The sequence below is a fragment of the Mesoplodon bidens genome (genome assembly GCF_964165515.1).
Source record: "Mesoplodon bidens genome assembly, chromosome: 15".
In the NCBI taxonomy this organism is placed as follows: domain Eukaryota; kingdom Metazoa; phylum Chordata; class Mammalia; order Artiodactyla; family Ziphiidae; genus Mesoplodon; species Mesoplodon bidens.
Window position 1 is genome coordinate 82,467,770 of NC_138171.1, and position 20,547 is coordinate 82,488,316.

The window sequence follows — 20,547 nt, forward strand, 5'->3', positions numbered from 1 at the left end:
AGACCACGCCCCTCCGACGCCCTTAAGATGGCCCCTCCTCTGTTGGCCCCAGCCCCTCCTGCCTAGCCCCTGGTTTTGTCCCTGCAATGGAGGGTACCCGCGTCGTCTTTGCCCCGCCCACTCTACCGCCTCTCCTCTTCGGCCCCGCCCCTGAGTTCGGCCCCGCGCCTGGTTCAGGCCCCGCCTCCTCTGGCCCCGCCTCTCGGCCCCGCCCCGGGCTCGGCGCTCCGCGTCCCGCGCCTGCCGCAGCCTCGGCGCCTGAAGGCCGGGAGGAGCGCGGCGCGGGGCCCTGCAGACACAAAGAGCGGCTGCAGGACGCGGGTGGGAGAAGAGTGCCCACCCGCTCCCTTGGCCTGCACGCGCGCAGGCGGAACCGGAGACGCCTCCACGCCCAGGTGAGCCGGCCGCGGGGCGTGATAGCGCATCAGGGGGCGCACAAGGGTGGGTTGGTAGGGACCAAGTGCCGGGAGCCCGCGCCTCGCTCCGCCTCCGGGCCTGGGGGCCCCTCGGGAAGTCCGGCGGGACCCCGCTTCTCCTGAGACCCTGGAGCGCGGGGCGGGTCCGGTAGAGCCAGGCCCTCCGGCGGGCCGCGTCTAGTTTGGCGCTCCGGGACCTTGGCTCAGGTGGCCGGCGGGCGACCGGCTGGGGTCGCGAGGCTGCCGGGCCCGTCCTCTGGGCGGCTGCTGGCGTCCAGTTACTGCACGGGATGAGCTCTGAAAACATCCCCCCACTATGCCGAAGCTCTAGAACCTACCTGCTTCTTTTGGTGTATCAGGAGTTTGCACATGGAAAAATTGTTAGAAATAGGGACTCACGCTCTGGGGCGGAAAAGTCTGCTGCGAGTTTTGTCTGTCGTGAGTTGTTTGCAGAAGCGCAGCTTTCCTCCCGCCAGTGCGCTTAGTCGCAGAACCCATAAATCGTGCTTATTACTGGGAGCTCCGCGTAGGGAGCTCCGTGTATTTGCACAGGATGGAAGTGAAGAAGGTCGCTGGGTTCCCTAATGCAACTGGAGACTTAGGCCACGCTGTGGAACAGGGAGGGGTCGGGGGCAAGAACTGTGGAGCTGGAGCGCCGGGAGGGTCGAGTGACGCTCGCACTCCCACAGCCAACACTGTCGATAAGACGGAGCGACTCTTGAGTGACGGTGAGCTGCTCCTTAGAGGCAGCTGCTGTGATTTCCAGGTTTTCCACATCGGACTTAGGATACTTCTAAAAGCAGAAAATAAAAAAAATAAAAAAAAGGGCTTCCCTCGTGGCGCAGTGGTTGAGAGTCCGCCTGCCGATGCAGGAGACACGGGTTCGTGCCCCGGTCCGGGAGGATCCCACATGCCGCGGAGCGGCTGGGCCCGTGAGCCATGGCCGCTGAGCCTGCGCGTCCGGAGCCTGTGCTCCGCAACGGGAGAGGCCACAACAGTGAGAGGCCCGCGTACTACAAAAAAAAAAAAAAAAAAAAAAAAGATAGTTAAAACTGGTCGGTTAAACAGAAGGCTAAGTCAGCAGCCTCTCAGTTTTATGAACCGAGTGCAGGAATAAGTGTATATTAAAAAAAGCTAAGGCGGTTAGGGAAGCGGCTACCACCACGCTGTCCCTTTTCTGTTTGATTTACACATCATCCGTAGTGGTTTTTTTTTTTTTTTTTTTTTTTTTTTTTGCGGTATGTGGGCCTCTCACTGTTGTGGCCTCTCCCGTTACGGAGCACAGGCTCCGGACGCACAGGCCCAGCGGCCATGGCTCACGGGCCCAGCCGCTCCGCGGCATGTGGGATCCTCCCGGACCGGGGCACGAACCCGTGTCTCCTGCATCGGCAGGCGGACTCTCAACCACTGCGCCACCAGGGAAGCCCCGTAGTGGTTTAAGCTATTACAGATTGAACTGGTCTATATGGCAAATAACAAATATATAGCTCAGGTTCAATAAAAAATAGAGGATAATCGTTTTTGCAGAATGGTAAAATAACAAATGGTAAAAATAACAAGCCATCTCCAAAGAACCTGAACTTCAGATAACGTTACATCATCAAATTAGAAAGAGAACATTTTATGGAAAAGTTGGGGTCTTAACATTTTTTCAATTGAGGAGTTTATGTTTTTATTTTTTATTTTGGCCGTGCCGCCGGGCTTGCCGGGATCTTAGTTCCGTGACCAGGGATCAAACACGTGCCCCCTGCAATGGAAGCACAGAGTCCTAACCACTGGACCGCCAGGGAATTCCCTTCAACCGAGGAGTTTATATAAACTTTGATGGAAAGCTGTTTTTCTTTAGCTCATGTTTACCCCAGACATTGCGGTTAGCAGGGCTGCTCGGAGGTGGGCGAGCTGTGCAATTGCTGATGCCATGCTGTGAATCCCTTAGCGTTAGTGCGTCTTGGGTTCTGTGTCCTTAGCCCTTGTAAACATCTGGTGGTGGGAAATAGAGTAACAAAAGAGTTGCAAAGTTCTAACTGTAAGTATTCAGGGTGTTCAGATCCTGCCCTTTTATTATGAGTAGCTTTAGGTGCTGGTTACTGGACAGTTCGTTTCGTGTTTTTTTGGAAGATGGCACACGTGGCGTTTGGGACTTGGGACATGTGAGAGAGCCCTCTGACCACATTCTTTTCACCTTGGATGCTTAGCTTTGGATCTTGCCACAAACAGGTGGTTGCTAAACATCTCTCTCCTTCCCTGACTCAAGACAGATCTAGAAGAAGAAGGCAAAACAGTGTCTGGCGTGGCCTGGAAGTGGACGTTTCAGAGGTGGAGTCAGGGCTGTGGTGTGGCTCCTGACTGGAAGGAGCAGTGCCTTCCGGCCTGGAAGGGTGTTTCCAGTGCCGTGGCCACTTTGCTCTCCGATTCCATGGTCATTCCCTAAAAAGTTGAGTAGCGGTGGCTGTAACTGGACTTTAGATTTGGGCTTAGCTTAGTCCTTGGCTTCAAGTACGAATTAGGAATTCAGGCTCAAGGCCAGCAGTTTGGTTAATCACAAGCAGGAGGCCAAAACTTTGGGTCAGACCCTACCTGGAGCTATTTGGAGGCAGGTGACAGCAGAAGGCTTTCCTTCCCCCACCCTTGAGGTAACCTTGAGCCCCTGGTGAAACCTCTCTACCAAAGGATTCTGACTGTCGTCATCTTTTGGTTTGTGAACCGTGGGACAAAGGAGTCCTTTGGAGCATTCTGTGTTTTTAACCTCTTGATGGAAGTTGGAGTTTGCATCTGCTGCTGGTGGTTGCACTTTTCTGTCTCTCTCGACCCTGGATTGTCCTTCCTTAGACTTCAAGGGATGATGCCTTCTCATTTCTCAAGACTGGTGCATAGTCTCAAATGAACCACAGCCCTGAAGGTGCTGGCACATACCAGCTTTTGTGTGTTGACAGTTATTTTGTATTTCATGAGAGGAAACTGGCAAATCCTTGTGATGTGACACATGCTCTTATAACCCAGTTACCTTGTTTGGGCATCTGCTTTGCTTAATAAGTTAAGATTTTGGTATGTTGGAGTTTCTCAAAATGGTCATCATTTACTGTGATTGTTAAAGATCTGAAGGGAAATCAGTCTTCACAATCTCTAGGTTTTTAAGTTTCCAGTGAAGAATTTTACATTTGTAGGTATACATCAGTTATGTTTTTAGCTGCCTGTGATAGACAGCCTGACTCAGTCTTGGCTTCAACAAATAGAGGTCCCAAAAGGAAAGTACAGGCTTCAGGATGGGTTGTTCCGGTGGCTGAAGCAGCCTCTGGGGCCAGGTTGCCCCTCTTCCTCACAGTGTCATGTTGGTGGTGGCTGTCTCACTCACATCAGGAGAGAGAGGGAGTTTGGCTTCCATGGCTCGCTTTAAAAATGAGGAGTGGGGACTTCCCTGGTGGTCCAATGGGTAAGACTCTGTGCTCCCAATGCAGGGGGCCCGGGTTCGATCCCTGGTCGGGGAACTAGATCCTGCATGTGTGCTGCAACTGAGTCCACATGACGCAATGAAGATCCCGTATGCCACAACTAAAACCTGGCACAGCCTAAATTTAAAAAAAAAAAAAAAAAAAAAAAGAATGAGGAGTAAAATGCCTGTTGGCCTCCGGGCCATTTGAACCAGTCACTGGCTGGGAGAGGACCCCCTCCCCGATCTGCGTCAGGTCCCCCCACTTCCCTGCCACTACTCCCTGAAGCGGGGTGTGTGGGGACTGCAGGGGGCAGGCTTTGGGTGCCTGGTCACCGGAGGGCTTGTGTGGCTCGCCACACAGGTGGCATGTCCCCAGTACCTGAGCTCGTGCACTGGCCAAGCTACTGTTGGAAATGGAGCCCCGGTCTCTTGATGATCTGTGTTTAAATTTTGGCTGAGCACTCACTGTGTGCCAGGCTCTGTTCTCAGTGCTTTGGGTAAATTCCTTTGGGTGGTGCTCACAGCAAGCAGTCGGCTGAGCTGGGGCGTGCTGTCTTCCCCATCTCAAAGACTGTACCTCACTGCCTCAGTGACAACATCATTTCTTTACATTAGAAAGAAAATGAGGAGTTTTCAGTGTTGATACAAACCTGTGACTTACATGATCTGTCTAGACACGTGAAGTGTGGGGCAAGAGAGGAACTGTCCACCCAAATTCCGCCTGTGGGCAAGAGTGTGGATGGCTTAATAAATTGGGCTTTGCCTCCTGTGGGCCTCGTGGCTGTGTGTGCCCTCGGAAGTAACAACGACAACTAACAATAACAACAGAAGAGTCTGATGCTAGGATCGGGCTGAGCCTCTGCCAGCCCCGCCGCGGAGGGCAGTGGACTGGTCCTGCCAGGGCGGATCCGTCGGAGCGCGGTTCACACAGGGCCGTGGGGTCGCTCTCAGGGTCACAAGACGGCATGAACATAAGAGCCAACATCAAGTAATGTAATGAAACATTCACTGACTTGGAGTTTAGTTTCAGGGCACAGGAATTTTGTAAATGGTTGTAAATTCTTTAAAAACCAACAAGGCAGTCTGCTCAGTGGAGAGTTTGACAAGCAGGCTGTCACACCCCAGGGAGAGCTCACCGGATCTAGAGTATGTCCACCTGCCCTGCACTCGGGTGGTCCGAGGAGGGAGGTGTGGCACTGTCCGTCCACGTGGCCTCCTGGCTTCCGGCTCCTTCGTGGAAGTGGACAAAACCAGGCAAAAGTGGGCAGAATCGTCAGTTCTGCAGCTGGGGAGGGACGGCTGAGCCTTGGACAGACGAGACTCCTCCCCTCACACTGGGGAATGTGTGACCCCGTGATAACGGGGAGGGCGGTGCCTTCTGTCCCAGGGGGGTGATTCCTCTGTGCCGACTGCAGCTCCACCGGGTAGCTCCCCGGGCCCAGGTGACCGATTCTGTGGTCTGGCTCCAGTGAAGTCTCCGCTCTCCGAGGATCTAGACGAGGAAAGTGACAGGGCGAGTTTGCCCCCTGACTGGGCCAGAAACATGAATGCCCAATTTCTAAACCTCATAATCTACATTAATGGCCCGTTCTCGCCGCTGGTAGCACTCCTCAGAAAACCTCTTCAAACAGGATGTTTGCAGGGTCCTGTGTAATTCAGACTTAGCCGGCCCTGCTCTGTAGCAAAAGAGTAAAAAAATAGCTGATAGTTCATGCAGCAATGTGGCTTAAAAATTAAGCAGTTCTTGATACATTTTAAATTCTTTTTGAATTTTCATTATTCCAAATTGTATACATAAAAGAAGACTTTGACTGCCCTGCTGTGGACGCCCCTTAACTAAGCAATCAACGTTAAGGTCCCAGTTAACCTCCTGATAAGAGGTACAGACAGGGCTTCCCTGGTGGCACAGTGGTTGAGAGTCTACCTACCGATGCAGGGGACACAGGTTCGTGCCCCGGTCTGGGAGGATCCCACATGCCGCGGAGTGGCTGGGCCCGTGAGCCATGGCCGCTGAGCCTGCACATCCGGAGCCTGTGCTCCGCAACGGGAGAGGCCACAACAGTGAGAGGCCCGAGTACTGCAAAAAAAAAAAAAGAGAGAGAAAGAAAGAGGTACTTGCCTGGGGTATTCCCGCCGTAACCTGAATCTCATTTTGCGGAGACCTGAGACAAACTACATTTGAGCCACATTCTATAAAGTAAGTGGCCTCTGTAGTCTTCAAAACTTTCACGGTTTCAGGGTAAAGAAACACAAAGACTGAAGAACTGTTCCAATTGAAAAAGTGCTAAAGGGATCTGACAACCGTATACAGTGATTTTTTTTCTTTTTTTTTTTTTTGGCTGCACCGTGCGGCATGTGGGATGTTTGTTCTGCCATCAGGGATTGAACCCACACCCCCTGAATTGGAAGCACGGAGTCTTAACCACTGGGCTGCCAAGGAAGTCCTCTGTATACAGTGCTTCACCGTAGACTGGATTGGGGAGGGAGTGACTGTAAAGGACATTATTGGGACAGTGGACAAAATATGAGTGTAAAGGTAGATTGGCCAATAGTATGTTAGCAATGTCATATTTCCCAAGTTTGATCATCATACTCTGACCATGTCCTTGAGTTTGTAAATACATATGGAAGTCTTTAGGGATAAGAGGGCACAAAGTCTGAAACTCAATGGGGGAAGGGGAGAGAGGGTGGGAAAGAAAATGATCACATGGACATGATAAATGGGCCAAAGTGAAAACAATTAATTGGTGAAGCTAGCTGGGTAAAGAGTATTCGAGAATTCTTTGTACTGTTCTTACAACTTCTCTATACATTTGAAATGATATCAGAATAAAAAGTTACAAAGACAAATGTCCACCCTGGATTCACTGCAATCTAAATACCTTCCACCAATAAAAGTTTGCAGTATTTCATCTTTTCTTTTGTTTTTTCAAAGTCTTTATTGAATTTGTTACAATATTGCCTCTGTTTTATGTTTTGGTCTCCTGGCCGGGAGGCATGTGAGATCTTAGCTCCCCAACCAGGGATTGAACCCACACTCCCTGCGTTGGAAGGCGAAGTTTTAACCACTGCACCGCTGGGCAAGTCCCATATTTCATCTTTTCTAAGATGCATTTTTCTTCAATCTTATAACATCTCTGAATTTGGGGTGCATCTTATAATCAATGCTTTCTCAGAATTCATTGTGTCAGGCTTTGACATCAGTTTTTCTTTCTTAGTGATTTGTCTTAGAATCGGTGGCATCGTGGATTTGATGAAATATGGTATTCTCCCTGGCTTTGTCTGAGAAGTGGGAAAAAGAAGACAGTGCTTCGAGTAGCTTCATGTGTAAAGTTTTTTAGTCTCTCAGCTCGCGTCTTTGTTCCAGGCCAGATATCCGGCTGCATTTGCTCATTTCCACCTCCGTGCCTGCTAGATATTTCAAACTCAACACATTCCAGGCTGGATTTCTGTCTTCACCTCTACCAACCCAAACTGCTCTTCCTCTGGGTTCCCTATCTCAGGGAGTGTAAACCTGATTTTTAACCAGAGTTGGCTCCAGAATGGCCCCATGGGAGGAGAACAGGGACCTGTCAGTGCTTATGGAGATGGGGTGTGTGTGTCCCAGTCTCACCTGGAACAGAGGCTGCTTTTTTTTTTTTTTTTTTCTTTTTTGGCTCTGTTGGGTCTTGCTGTGCGTGGGCTTTCTCTAGTTGCGGTGAGCAGGGGTTACTCTTCGTTGCGGTGCCCGGGCTTCTCATTGTTGTGGCTTCCCTCGTTGCAGAGCACAGGCTCTAGGCGCGCGGGCTTCAGTAGTTGTGGCATGTGGGCTCTAGAGCACAGGCCCAGTAGTTGTGGCGCACGGGCTTAGTTGCTCCATGGCATGTGGGATCTTTCTGGACTAGGGATTGAACCCATGTCCCCTGAATTGACAGGTGGCTTCTTCACCACTGCGCCACCAGGGAAGTCCTAGACTGCCTATTTCTTGAAGTGTCTTTGGGCTCCAAACGTCTGTGCCTCATTTTCCCCATTTGTCAAATGAGGATATTTTTCCCAAGTCTGTCAAGATAATGTACAAGGCAAGTTAAGTTACCATAAAACTCTGAAATTCTGTGACTTAAAAGATGAGAGCATTTTAGGAAGACTTTAAATTAGAATCATTCAAGTGTCCAGTTCCCGCTAGGTAGACCCTGCTCTGAGCTCCTGCAAGTGTATGGCCGACCCTGCTGCTCCCTGACTCCTAGCACTTCCTCCCAGGTTTCTTTCCCGTACGGTGTTCAGTTCATGGGTGAGTCGGGTGGGGTTGGTTGTACACCGGGTGCTGGCAGGCTCCATCAGGAGCAGGTGCGTTTTATAGAACTGGCCGTGCCTGGTGCTTCTGGGCTCATCTCCACGCTAGGGCCACTGTGAGTGTGGTTGGAACTTCTGTAGCACCACAGTATCTCACTAGTTCTTGAACCCCTGTGTGTCAGATGTGGGAATGGCTCCATCTGAGTCTTTGTAGCGCCATTTGACTTGGGAAACTTTGAGTCAGCCCAGGATGGTAACATTTTCCTTTATTTTGTTTGGCATGGACTTACTGCAGTAGCAAAATACTGTGATTTCCCCGTGGCCTAGTTTCTCCACTACCATGTTTCATTTGCATTTTGGGTGATTACTTCTTGGTGATTCTGAATCTGCTTTGGGGACCACTGAGTTGTTGGTGTTGATAGTGACCTTCACAGCAGGCTCATTCTTTAGAAGGAGAAACCCAGGGTATTCAGGCCACTGCTGGATTCTGTGGACTTTTAAATATGTGTAGAGAACAAACAAGATCAACAGTTTTGTGTGATGTGCCTTTAGGCTCCTAACTTCATGGCTGGAATTTAAGATAAGAATGGTAGGATAACAGTGAGCAGGGGGCAATTTGTTCACAGGGTTTTCTGAATTGATTTTGTGGTCCGTGTTACTTCATTCTCTTGTTTTCTTTATTATCAACACAACACAAGAAAGGTTCTGGCACAGAGAAAGTTTCCTAACAGATGAATAGAAATGGACTGGGGCACGGAATGTTTGGTTGAAGTACTGCTTTTTAATTTGGGGGACTATCCAAGTTAATGTTCTCTCCTTATAGTTAGGTTTCCTAATACAAAATTCTTGCATAACATTAGGACTTTCTAGTTTGGTTTAGAGCTAGAAGAGACATTTTCCTATCTATTCTGGATTTCAGATTCTTGCACTTATTCATGGAAAAACTTTTTTTTTTTTTTTTTTACTATTCAAAACTGCTTTGTGGGTTTACATGTTATTAGTAGGCATGAGGTAGTATGTTAAGGTTGGTAGCTCTAACTGTGTGATTAGACCTCAGTGTGTGTTCACTTACTAGCTCTGTGACTTTGGGCAAATTACCTAACCTCTCTGTGCCTCATTTTCCTTGCTTTTAATAGAAGGTTGATAATAGTGCCTCCCTCACAAAGCTAAATTCCTCAGTGTTTAGGAATGTGCCCATTACAGGATGAGTGCTTAAGAAATACTAGTTTTATATTGTCCCAAGATTATTTAGCAAAAGCAAGCATCCTATGGAGGTGTCAAAGGTCGAGACATATCTCCAGTGGCTCTGACTGTCCACAGAAAGTAGACTCCAGGGCTTGCACAGCTGGGAGTGGGGTGTTGAGAAAAACTCCTAGAGCCCTTTTCATTTTTCTCTCTCAACCTTTAAGGTCACTTGACTGAAATAAAAATAAATTGCAACAATTATCCCACAAAAAGAAACTACTCAGAATGGCAAACAAAATATACACACATTTCAGAAAATGATAAACATGGGTAACTTCAAGGAAAAGAATATGTTCACCAAGACGTTACCATTACCTTGAAGGTTCTGTTCTCATTTCCTCCCGTGTGGATGAACGTATTGTGTGGAGTTGTAATGTGTGCTAGACTTCTGTCTTTTTCTGCTAATTTCTGTAGTGTTTTATCTTTAATTTAATTTGGCTGCCCCGGTCTTATTTGCGCGGCACACAGGATCTTCGTTGCGGCCTGTGGGATCTTTAGTTGCAGCACGTGGGATCTTTAGTTTCAGCATGTGGACTCAGTTGCAGGATGCATGCAGGATCTAGTTCCCTGACCAGGGGTCGAACCCAGGCCACCTGCGTTGGGAGCGTGGAGTGTTACCCACTGGGCCTCCAGGGAAGTCCCTGTAGTTTTGTAAAAGATGAGCTTTGTGTGTTCATGCAGTTTACAAGTCTGTCCATTTTCACTGCTGTTGAAAACATTCACCTGGTGTGCTGAGCTATTCCCTCTGGTCAGGCTTCTTGTTTTTTTCTGAGCAGTTAGGGACTTTCAGATAACATTCAGTGAAAAATGTCAGGCTTCCTATTTTCTCTCTCTTTGGGTATGAAAGCACGCTCCTCTCTTCTTTCCTCCAGCCCCGCCACTGCTCCTTTATGTGGCTGGTGGGACGAGCGTGCAGCGGGGTCTCTGACCAGAACATCCTCACCAGCTCCTCCCTGCGAGGGGTGTGGGAGAGTCAGCCCTTGACCCCAGAGGGCCAGGCAGCTGGAGTCAGCTCACGTGCACCCTGTGGTGGAAACCTCTTGCTTGTGTTGTTCTAATTTGGTTTCTTTAGTGATTAGCAAGATTGTGCCTATTAAATGTTTGCTTATTTTTGATAAAGAAAAGCAACATCATGCCCTTAGGACTCAGCCTGTGTTCTTGGGTATCTTGACAGCATTGTTCTGGCAGGTGCGGGACCCTGAAGCCAGCAGGTGCCCCTTGCGCTGACCTTCCGGTCTGTTCTCTGACTAATGCGTGAACAAGGAGCCTTCACAGTAACATCCACTCACCTCCAAGTTTGGATCTTAAACATTTTGGAAAAGAAAAAAAAGTTAGTGTTTATGTGAATTCTCTCCTAGAATTTCTAGCTGCGATAGAAAATCAAATGCTCCAGCTGGCTTGCTGATAAAGCTCTAGGTGGTTCTGTGACCACTAATAACATTTCTCTAACGATAAGGGTCATGGGGCTCACAGCCTTGGGTGTCAGTTGTTCATCCCATTTGGGAAAGCCTCTGCTCTGCCTGCCTTCCTGCTGGCTCCAGCGTGCCCTCGCCTCTCACTTCAGGCAGAGAAATGTAGGTTACTCGTTTGTCTCTCAGAATGCATCTGCACCCACATCTCTCCTCCACAGTGGCCTCTAGGGAGAAGGTGACCTGCCCACCTCCATTTACTGGGGCTGGTCCTGTTCCCAGGGTTAGAGACTGGGTGAGAGATGAGAGGGAATTGCAGCTTCACATTCCACACCTTTGCTGCTCAAACGGGAGTGAGGTTGAAACCCGTTGGGAAGTTAATAACAGACCCTCAGAGGAAAACTGAAGTGATTTTGTTTGGTCAGGCTAGCTATACGTGCCTTCGCGTTTGTAAGCCTGTAGCAGGATAATTTATTGAAATTCAATATGTGTTTTAGGGACTTCCCTGGCGGTCCAGTGGTTAAGACTCCGCACTTCCGCTGCAGGGGGCGTGGGTTCGATCCCTGGTGGTCGGGGAACTAAGATCCTGCATGCCATGTGTCCCAAACAAACAAACAAACAAAAAACCCACAATATGTGTTTTATATGTTTTTCCCATTCCAAGATGGTACCAGACCTTGGTGTTCCCTTGCCTCCAGGGGACTTATGTTAAAGGGCTGAAGGCAGAAGTTTCTGGAAAATGACCTCTCTCTCCCTTTAAAAAAAAATTGCTTACACAAAAATTGACTTATATGTGCATGCATGTGTATAGTTCCAAGAGTTTTAACACGTGCAGATTTGTGCAACTGTCACCACAATGAGAACACAACAGCTCCATCACCAAAAACACGTGCTGCCCTTGGGTAGCGCTAACCCTGCCCGTGTTTGCTGACCCCATAGTCTTGCCTTTTCCAGAATGTCACATAAATGAAATCTTACAGCACGTGGCCTTTCTAAGCTGGCTCTTTCTCTCAGCGTCGGTGTGGCTGCACGGATGCTTGTCCTTTCACTGAGAGCAGCATTCCAGGTGAGGGTTACCACACCCGGTCCATCCATTCACCTGATGGAGGACATTAAGATAGTCTCCACTTTTTGACAATTATGACTGCAACTATTGTAAGCATTTGCATTTGTAAACATTTCATTTTCCTAGGGTAAATACTGAGGTATGGGATTGCTGAGTCTCTTTGTTTAATTTCATAAGAAACTGCTTTCCCAGAGTGGCTACACATTTTGCATTTTCAGCACCAATGTGTGAGTTTCATTTGCTGTCCTTGCCAGCTCTGGGTATTGGAATTTCTTAAACATTTAAATTTTAGCTATTCTAATAGGTGTGTGTGGTGGTATCTCATGGCAGTTTAATTTGAATTTCCCTATTGGGGAAAGATGTTGAGCATCTTTTCTTTTCTGTTTTTTAAAAAATTTTTTTCGCTGCACCTTGTGGTGCAGATCCCCTGCATGTGGGATCTTAGTTCCCTGACCAGGGATCGAACCCGTGCCCCCTGTAGTGGAAGCAAGGAGTCTTAACCATTGGACCGCCAGGGAAGTCCCTTGAGCATCTTTTCATGTGCTTATCTGCCATCCATGTATCTCCTTTGGGAGTGTGTCCATTCCAGTGCCTTGCAAGTTTTTTTTAAGGGTTGTATTCTAAATGTTCAGTTATAGGTTGTTTTTTTTTTTCTGGCCTTGCCATGCGGCTTGCGGGATCTTAGTTCCCTACCAGGGATCGAACTTGGCAGTGAAAGCTCCAAGTTCTAACCACTGGACTGCCAGGGAATTCCCCTTAATAGTTCTTTTTATATTATTTGTGCTAGTCCTTTGTTGAATATGTAATTTGCAGAGATTTTCTCCCAGTCTGTGGCTTGCCTTTTCATTATCTGAGCAGTACCTTTAACATCAAAAAGTTTTAATTTTGCTGAAATCCAATTTATCGGTGTCTTAAATGGATTTTACTTTTTGTGTCCTTTTTTTTTTTTTTTTTTTTTTTTTTTTTTTTTTTTTTGTTACGTGGGCCTCTCACTGTTGTGGCCTCTCCCCTTGCGGAGCACAGGCTCCGGACGCACAGGCTCAGCGGCCATGGCTCACGGGCCCAGCCGCTCCGCGGCATGTGGGATCTTCCCAGACCGGGGCACGAACCCGTGTCCCCTGCATCGGCAGGCGGACTCTCAACCACTGCGCCACCAGGGAAGCCCTCCTTTTTAAGAACTCATCTAACTCCAAGTGATAAAGATTTCCTCCCATGTTTTCTTCTGAAAGTGTTGTACTATTATGTTTTATGTATAGATTAATGATAAACTTTGAGTTAATTTTTGTATAAGGTGTGAGGTTTTCGTTGTTTCTTTTTCCTGCATATGGATATTCCATTGTTCCAACAGCGTTTGCTGCAAACACTATTCTTACTCTATCAAATCGGTTTTGCAACTTTATCAGAGATCACATGGCAATATTTGTGAGTCTATTTCTGGATTCAGTTCCATTGATTTAGGTATGTACACAGTTGTCCCTCTGTATCCACGCAGTTTGATCCACAGTTGGTTGAACTCCCGGATGCAGAACCCTGGGATGTGGAAGGCCATGGAGGGTCGACTGGACTCTGCCATTTTATATGAGGGACTTGAGCATCTGCGGATTTTGGTGTCTGCTAGGGTGTCCTGGAACCAATCCCCTGCAGATACCAAGAGAGGACTGTTTGTGCTCATCCCTTCATGAACACCACACTGTCTTGATTATTGTAGACTTGAAATAAGTCATAAAATTAGGTAATATGAATCCTCCAGCTTTATTCCTTTTCTTTTTTTTCGGCCGAGCTGTGTGGCTTGTAGGATCTTATCCAACGAGGGATTGAACCCCGGGCCCTCAGTACAGAGCCCTAACCACTGTACTGCCAGGGAGTTCCCGTTATTCCTTTTTTTCAAAATACTTTGTCTATTCTAGTTCCTTTGCCCTTCCATATGCATTTTAGAATCAGCCTGTCCAAATAAAAAACTCTGCTGGGATTTCTTTCGGAATTATGTTAAATCTACATGTCAGTTTGGGGAGCATTGACATCTTAACTATATTGAGTCTTCTAATGCATGAAAATGGTATGTCTCTTCATTTATTTAGATCTTCTTTGATTTCTTTCATTAGTGTTTTGTAGTTTTCAGCATACAGATCTGCATTATAGAATTATACTTAAATGTTCACTTTTTTTGCAGAGGTGTTGTAAGTAGTATTGTTTTGTAAATTTCAGTTTCAACTCCACTGAAATATGATTGATTTTGTATGTTGACTTGTATTCTATGATTTTGCTAAACTTATTAGCTTTAGGAGTTTTTTTTTGTAGATTTCTTGGGGTTTTTTACATAGACAATCATGTAATCTGTGAATAGGGAGTTTTGTTTCTTCATTTCCAATCTGAATGGCTTTTGTTTCCTTTTCCTTCATTGTACTATGTCTTCCAGTATGATGCAGAATAAGAAGGGTGAGACTGGACGTCCTTGCTTTTCCCAGTCGTACAGAGAAAATATTCAGTGTTTCACTGTTAAGTATGGTGGGTTAAGCTATGGGTTTTTTAATATATGCTCTTCATCAGCTCAAGGAAGTTCCCTTTTATTCATAGTTTGCTGAGAGTTTTTGGCATGAGTGGATATTGAATTTTTGAAATGCTTTTTCTGCATCCACTGATGTGATCGTGTAGGTTTTTCTTTTTAGTCTGTTGTTGCAATGATCAATCATTGTTGTTGGGAGGGGAAGGAGGTGGGGAGGTACTAAATTACTTTATTCGAAGGATTGGTACAAATGAAAGAAGTTAAGTAGATGTTTTGGTACTATCTTTGATTGATTTTTGAATATTAAATCAGCCTTGCATTTCTGATATAAACCCACTTCATAAGTGTATTATTATTCTTATATATTCCTGGGTTTGATTTGCTAATATTTTGTTGAGGAATTCTGCATCTATATTCATGAGAGATATTGACCTAAGTTTTTTTTTTTTTTTTTTTTTTTTTTTTTTTGCGGTAGGCGGGCCTCTCACTGTTGTGGCCTCTCCCCTTGCAGAGCACAGGCTCCGGACGCGCAGGCTCAGCAGCCATGGCTCACGGGCCCAGCCGCTCTGCGGCATGTGGGATCTTCCCAGACCGGGGCACGAACCCGTGTCCCCTGCATCGGCAGGCGGACTCTCAACCACTGCGCCACCAGGGAAGCCCTGACCTAAGTTTTTTTCTCTTGTATTGTCATTGCCTGCTTTTGGTATCGAGATAATGCTGGCCTTGTAAAATGAGGTGGGAAGGGTTGTCTCTTTTATTTTCTGGAATATATTGTATAGGACTGGTGTTATTTCCAACTTAAATGTTTGGTAGGATTTGCTAGTAAAGCCATCTGCACTTGGCAATTTCTTTTTTGGAAGTTTTTAAACTACAGATTAAAGTTCTTTAATAGTTTTAGAACTATCATTTAGATTATCTACATATTTGATCTTGGGGAAGTTCTGATACTTTGTGATTTTCAAGGAATTGGTCCATTTCATCTAAGTTGTTGAAGTTATGTGTGTAGAGGTATTTGTAGTATTCCTTATTATCCTTTTAACATCTGCAGAATCTGTAAAGATATTCTTTTATTTCTAATGATGAAAGTTTGTGTCTTCTCTCTTTTTTCTCTGTTAGTCTTGCTAGAGGTTTATCAATCACCTCTAACAAAAATCAGCTTTGAGTTTTATTGGTTTTTCTCTATTACTTTTCTGTTTTCAATTTCATCGATTTTTCCTTCTTATTATTTGCGCTCTTCTGCTTGCTTACATTCCTTTTGCTCTTTTTTTCTAGTTTCTTAAGGTGGAAGCTGAGAATACTGGTTCAAGACTCTTCATCTTTTCTAATATAAGTATTTAGTGATAGAAATTGCCCTCTGAGAACTACTTTAGCTGCACCCTATAGATTTTTATATGCTGCACTTTCATTTCCATTCAGTTTAATATATTTTAAAACTTCCCATGAGATATCCTCCCTGACCAATAGATTATTAAGAGTATGTTGTTTAATTTCCAAGTGTTGGGAGATTTTCCTCCTTCTGTTACTTACCTCTAGTTTAACTCCATTGTGGTTAGATAGGATGCTTTGTGTGATTTCAGTTTTTTTTTTTAATTTGTTGATGTATGTTTTATGACCCAGGATGTGGTCTGTCTTGGTGAGTGTTCCATGTGAGCTTGAGAAGAAGATGCATTCTGCTATTATAGTCTATGAATACTGATGAATCTTTTTTTTAATTGAAGTATAGTTGATTTATAATATTGTGTTAGTTTCAGGTGTAGAGCAAAGTAGTTTGGTTATACATATGTATGTATATATCTATATTCTTTATTAAAATTATTTTTCATTATAATTTATTCCAAGATATTGAATATAGTTCCCTGTGCTATACAATAAAATCCTTGTGTTTTGGGGGGTTTTTTTGGTCGCTCTATGAGGCTTGTGGGATCTTAGTTCCCTGACCAGGGATTGAACCCAGGCCACAGCAGAAGTGCCAAACCCTAACCATGGGACCGCCACTTTTCTTTTTTTGAATATTGATGAATTCTGATGAAGTATTCTAGAAAGGTTCATTAGGTCCACATAACTGATGATGCTCTTCAGTTCAACTACATCACATCCCTAATGATTCTGTGCCTGCTGGATATGTCAGTTATAGATAGAAGTGTGTTGAAGTGTTGAACCGTAATAGTGGAGGTGTCTGTTTCTCCTTGTAGTTCTATCATATCTTGCCTCTTGTATGTTGTACTCTGTGGTTAGTCCATATGTTCAAGGATTGTTATGTCTTCTTGGAGAATTATCTCCTTTATCATTATGTGATGTCCCTCTTTATCCCTGATAATTTTCCTTGTTCTGAGTCTGCTTTGTCTGAGATCCACATAGCTACTCCAGCTTTCTTTTGATTAGTGTTAGCATGGTAAATCTTTCTCTATCCCTTTACTTTTTTAAAAAAATAAATTTATTTTTTTAAATTTATTTTTGGCTGTGCTGGGTCTTCGTTGATGCTCACAGGCTTTCTGTAGTTGCGGAGAGCAGGGGCCACTCTTTGTTGCAGTGCGCGGGCTTCTCATTGCGGTGGGTTCTCTTGTTGTGGAGAATGGGCTCTAGGTGCTTGAGTTTCAGTAGTTGTGGTGCACAGGCTCAGTAGTTGTGGTGCGTGGGCTTAGTTGCACCACGGCATGTGAGATCTTCCCGGGCCAGGGATCGAACCCATGTCCCCTGCATTGGCAGGCAGATTCTTAACCACTTCGCCACCAGGGAAGTCCCTATCCCTTTACTTTCAATCTATGTGTGTCTTTATATTTAAAATGGGTTTCTTGTAGACTGCATATGATTGGGTCTTGTTTTTTTATCCACTCTAACAGGCTCTGTCTTCTTTTTTAAATTTATTTATTTATTTATTTATTTTTGGCTGCGTTGGGTCTTCGTTGCTGCATGCAGGCTTTCTCTAGTTGTGGCGAACAGGGGCTACCCTTCGTTGCAGTGCACGGGGTTCTCATTGTGGTGGCTTCTCTTGTTGCAGAGCATGGGCTCCAGGAGCACGGGCTTCAGTAGTTGTGGCGTGCGGGCTCAGTAGTTGTGACTCGCGGGCTCTAGAGCGCTGGCTCAGTAATTGTGGCGCACGGGCTTACTTGCTCCACAGCATGTGGGATCTTCCCAGACCAAGGCTCCAGCCTGTGGTTAAGAATCCAGCAGATTCTTAACCACTGCACCACCAGGGAAGCCCCCAGCCTCTGTCTTTTGATTGATGTATTCAGACCATTCACATTGAAAGTGATTATTGATATAGTTGGATTAATATCTACTATATTTGTAACTGTTTCCCATTCATTGCACTATTCTTTGTTTCCTTTTAAAAATATATTCCCCTTTTTTCCTGTCTTCTCTGGCTTTAATTGAGCATTTTATATGATTTCATTTTCTCTCTTCTCTTAGCATATCAATTCTTCTTTTGAAAAAAAATTTTAATGGTTGCCCTGGAGTTTGTAATATACATTTGCAACTAATCTATGTCCGCTTTTTGTTTTTTTATTATTTACTTATTTATTTGGCTGCGTTGGGTCTTAGTTGGGGCACGCAGGATCGTCATTGCCGCGTGCGGGCTCTTCTTTGTGGCACATGGTTGCAGCATGCAGGATCTTTAGTTGCAGCCTGTGGGATCTTTAGTTGCGACATTTTAATTCTTAGTTGCAGCATGTGGGATCTAGTTCCCTCACCAGAGGTCGAACACGGGCCCCCTGCATTGGGAGCGCAGAGTCTTAGCCACTGGTACCAGGAAAGTCCCTATGTACCCTTTCAAGTAACTCTGTACCACTTTACAGATAGTGCAGGTACCTCATAACAGAGTATTCCCGAGTCCTCCTTCCCGTTCCTTATAACATTGCAGTCATTCATTTCACGTATCCATAAGCTATGATCACCCAGCACATTGTTGCTATTTTTATTTTGAACAGTTATCTATTAAGTCAATAAGAAAAATGAGCGAATTCCCTGGCAGTCTGGTGATTAGGACTCCATGCTTTCACTGCCAAGGGTGCAGGTTCAATCCCTGGTTGGGGAGCTAAGATCCCGCAAGCCATGCAGTGTGACCAAAAAAAAAAAAAAAGAAAAAGAAAAGTGAAACACTTTATTTTACCTTCATTTATTCTTTCTCTTATGCTTTCCCTTTTTAAATGTTGATCTGAGTTTCTGACCTATATATATTTTCCTTTTCTAGGAAGAACTTTTAACGGTTTTTGCAAGGCAGGTCTCCTGGCAGTGCATTCCTTCAGTTTTTGTTTGTCTGAGAAAGTCTTTATTTCTTCTTCACTTTTGAAGGATAATTTCTCTGGATATACAACTATAGGTTGGTGGTTTGTTTGTTCAATGCTTCAGATGTGTTATTCCATTCTCTTGCTCATGGCTTCTGAGAAGTCGGATGTAATTCTTTACTTTGCTCCTCTACAGGTGAGATTTTTTTTCCCTCTGGCTTCTTTGAAGATTTGTCTTTGGTTTTCTGCAGTTTGAATATGATATGCCTAGGTGTAGTTTTTTGGATATTTATCCTTGTTGGTGTTCTCCAAGCTTCCTGGATGTGTACTTTGGGATCTATCAGTAATTTTGGAAAATTCTCAGCCATTATTACTTCAAATGTTTCTTCTGCTCATTTCTGTGTTTCTTCTCCTTCTCATTGTTTAAAAAAATATTTTTATTTTTTTATAAATTTATTTATTTATTTTTGGCTGCATTGGGTCTTCGTTGCTGCACATGGGCTTTCTCTAGTTGCAGTGAGCGGGGGCTACTCTTTCATTGTGGTGTGCGGGCTTCTCATTGCAGTGGCTTCTCTTGTTGTGGAGCACGGGCTCTAGGCACGTGGGCTTCAGTAGTTGTGGCATGCGGGCTCAGTAGTTGTGGCTCACGGGCTTAGTTGCTCCGCAGCATGTGGGTTCTTCCCAGACCAGGGCTTGAACCCGTGTCCCCTGCATTGGCAGGCAGATTCTTAACCATTGCGCCACCAGGGAAGCCCCTATTTTTATTCTTATTTTTTTTTTCTTGGCTGTGCTGCACAGCATGTGGGATCTTACTTCCCCAACCAGGGATTGAACCCATGCCCCCTGCAGTGGAAGTGTGGAGTCTTAACCACTGGACCGCCAGGGAAGTCCCTTCTCATATTTTAATTATGCATATGTTACACCTTTTGTAATTGTCTCACAGTTCTTGCATATTCTGTTCCTTTTCCCCCCCTCCATTATTTTTTCTCTTTGTTTTTCAGTTTGAGAAGTTTCTAGTGATGTAAATTAAAGCTCACTGATTTTTCCTCAGCCATGTCCACTCTACTGATGAGCCTATCAAAGGCATTCTTCATTTCTGTTACTGTCTTTTTGATTTCTAGCATTTCCTTTTGATTCTTTCTTAGAATTTCCATCTCTCTGCTTATATTATCCATCTGTTTTTGTAGGTTGTCCACTTTTTTCCATTACAGGTCCTAGCATAGTAATCATAGTTAAACTTCAAGTCTGATAATTGCAAAATCTTTGCCATATCTGAGTCAGGTTCTCATGCCTGCTTTATCTCCTCAAATTCTGCTTTTTCTTGCCTTTAGCTCACCTTGTAACTATTTGTTGAAAACTGGACTTGACATATTGGGTAATAGGAACTGAAATAAGTAGATGTATAGTGTGAGGTTTTGTGCTTTTCTGGCTAGAAGTCCTAACTCCTACTGTGTTTGACGTTTGCTGAAGTGGTAGGGGCTTCAGATTCTTCAAGTGTCCTATGTTGTCTCCCTACTGTCTATAGGTTTCCCCAGAAACTCTACCTGAAATGGAATCTGTGTCTTGCAGCTCTCTTGGCGTAATGAACTGTTTTTCTACTGGAGCCCTGTGCATGTGGTGATGAGTTGCTAGGCGAGGAAAGCACTCTGTAATCCTGTGAGTCAGACTGTTTTTGTGGGCCTGAGGTCCTGGACTGTGCCCTTCAGAAGTTTCTTAGTTTTTCCTTTTTTTTTTTTTTTTTTTTGTTGTTGTTTTTCCTCCCTGTTGTAAGACAGGAAGGCTAGAAGACGCTCCAGTTGTCAAGTTGCCCTTCCCCACAGGTCTGATAAGGCTCTGATAAAATAGTTTTCTTTTGAGGCAAGGCATTTGCTATGGGTGGTTTTTCAAAAAGGTTAGTTTTCTCTGGGTGCATTTCAAAACTGTAAGTTTTCCTCTCCTCCCTGTCCAAATTATGAGAGATTTTTTTTTTCTCCAGTCTTTACC

At 45.2% G+C, this 20,547-nt stretch overlaps 1 protein-coding gene across 1 annotated transcript in view; it reads left to right on the forward strand.

Moving 5' to 3' along the window:
• The first annotated feature begins 219 nt into the window (after positions 1 to 219).
• The window catches only part of NINL (ninein like), a 112,777-nt gene continuing 92,449 nt past the window's right edge, over positions 220 to 20,547 (forward strand). The window contains exon 1 of the mRNA XM_081255557.1: positions 220 to 395. The gene's annotated coding sequence lies outside the window, so the exon portion shown is untranslated. The remainder of the gene's footprint in view (positions 396 to 20,547) is intronic.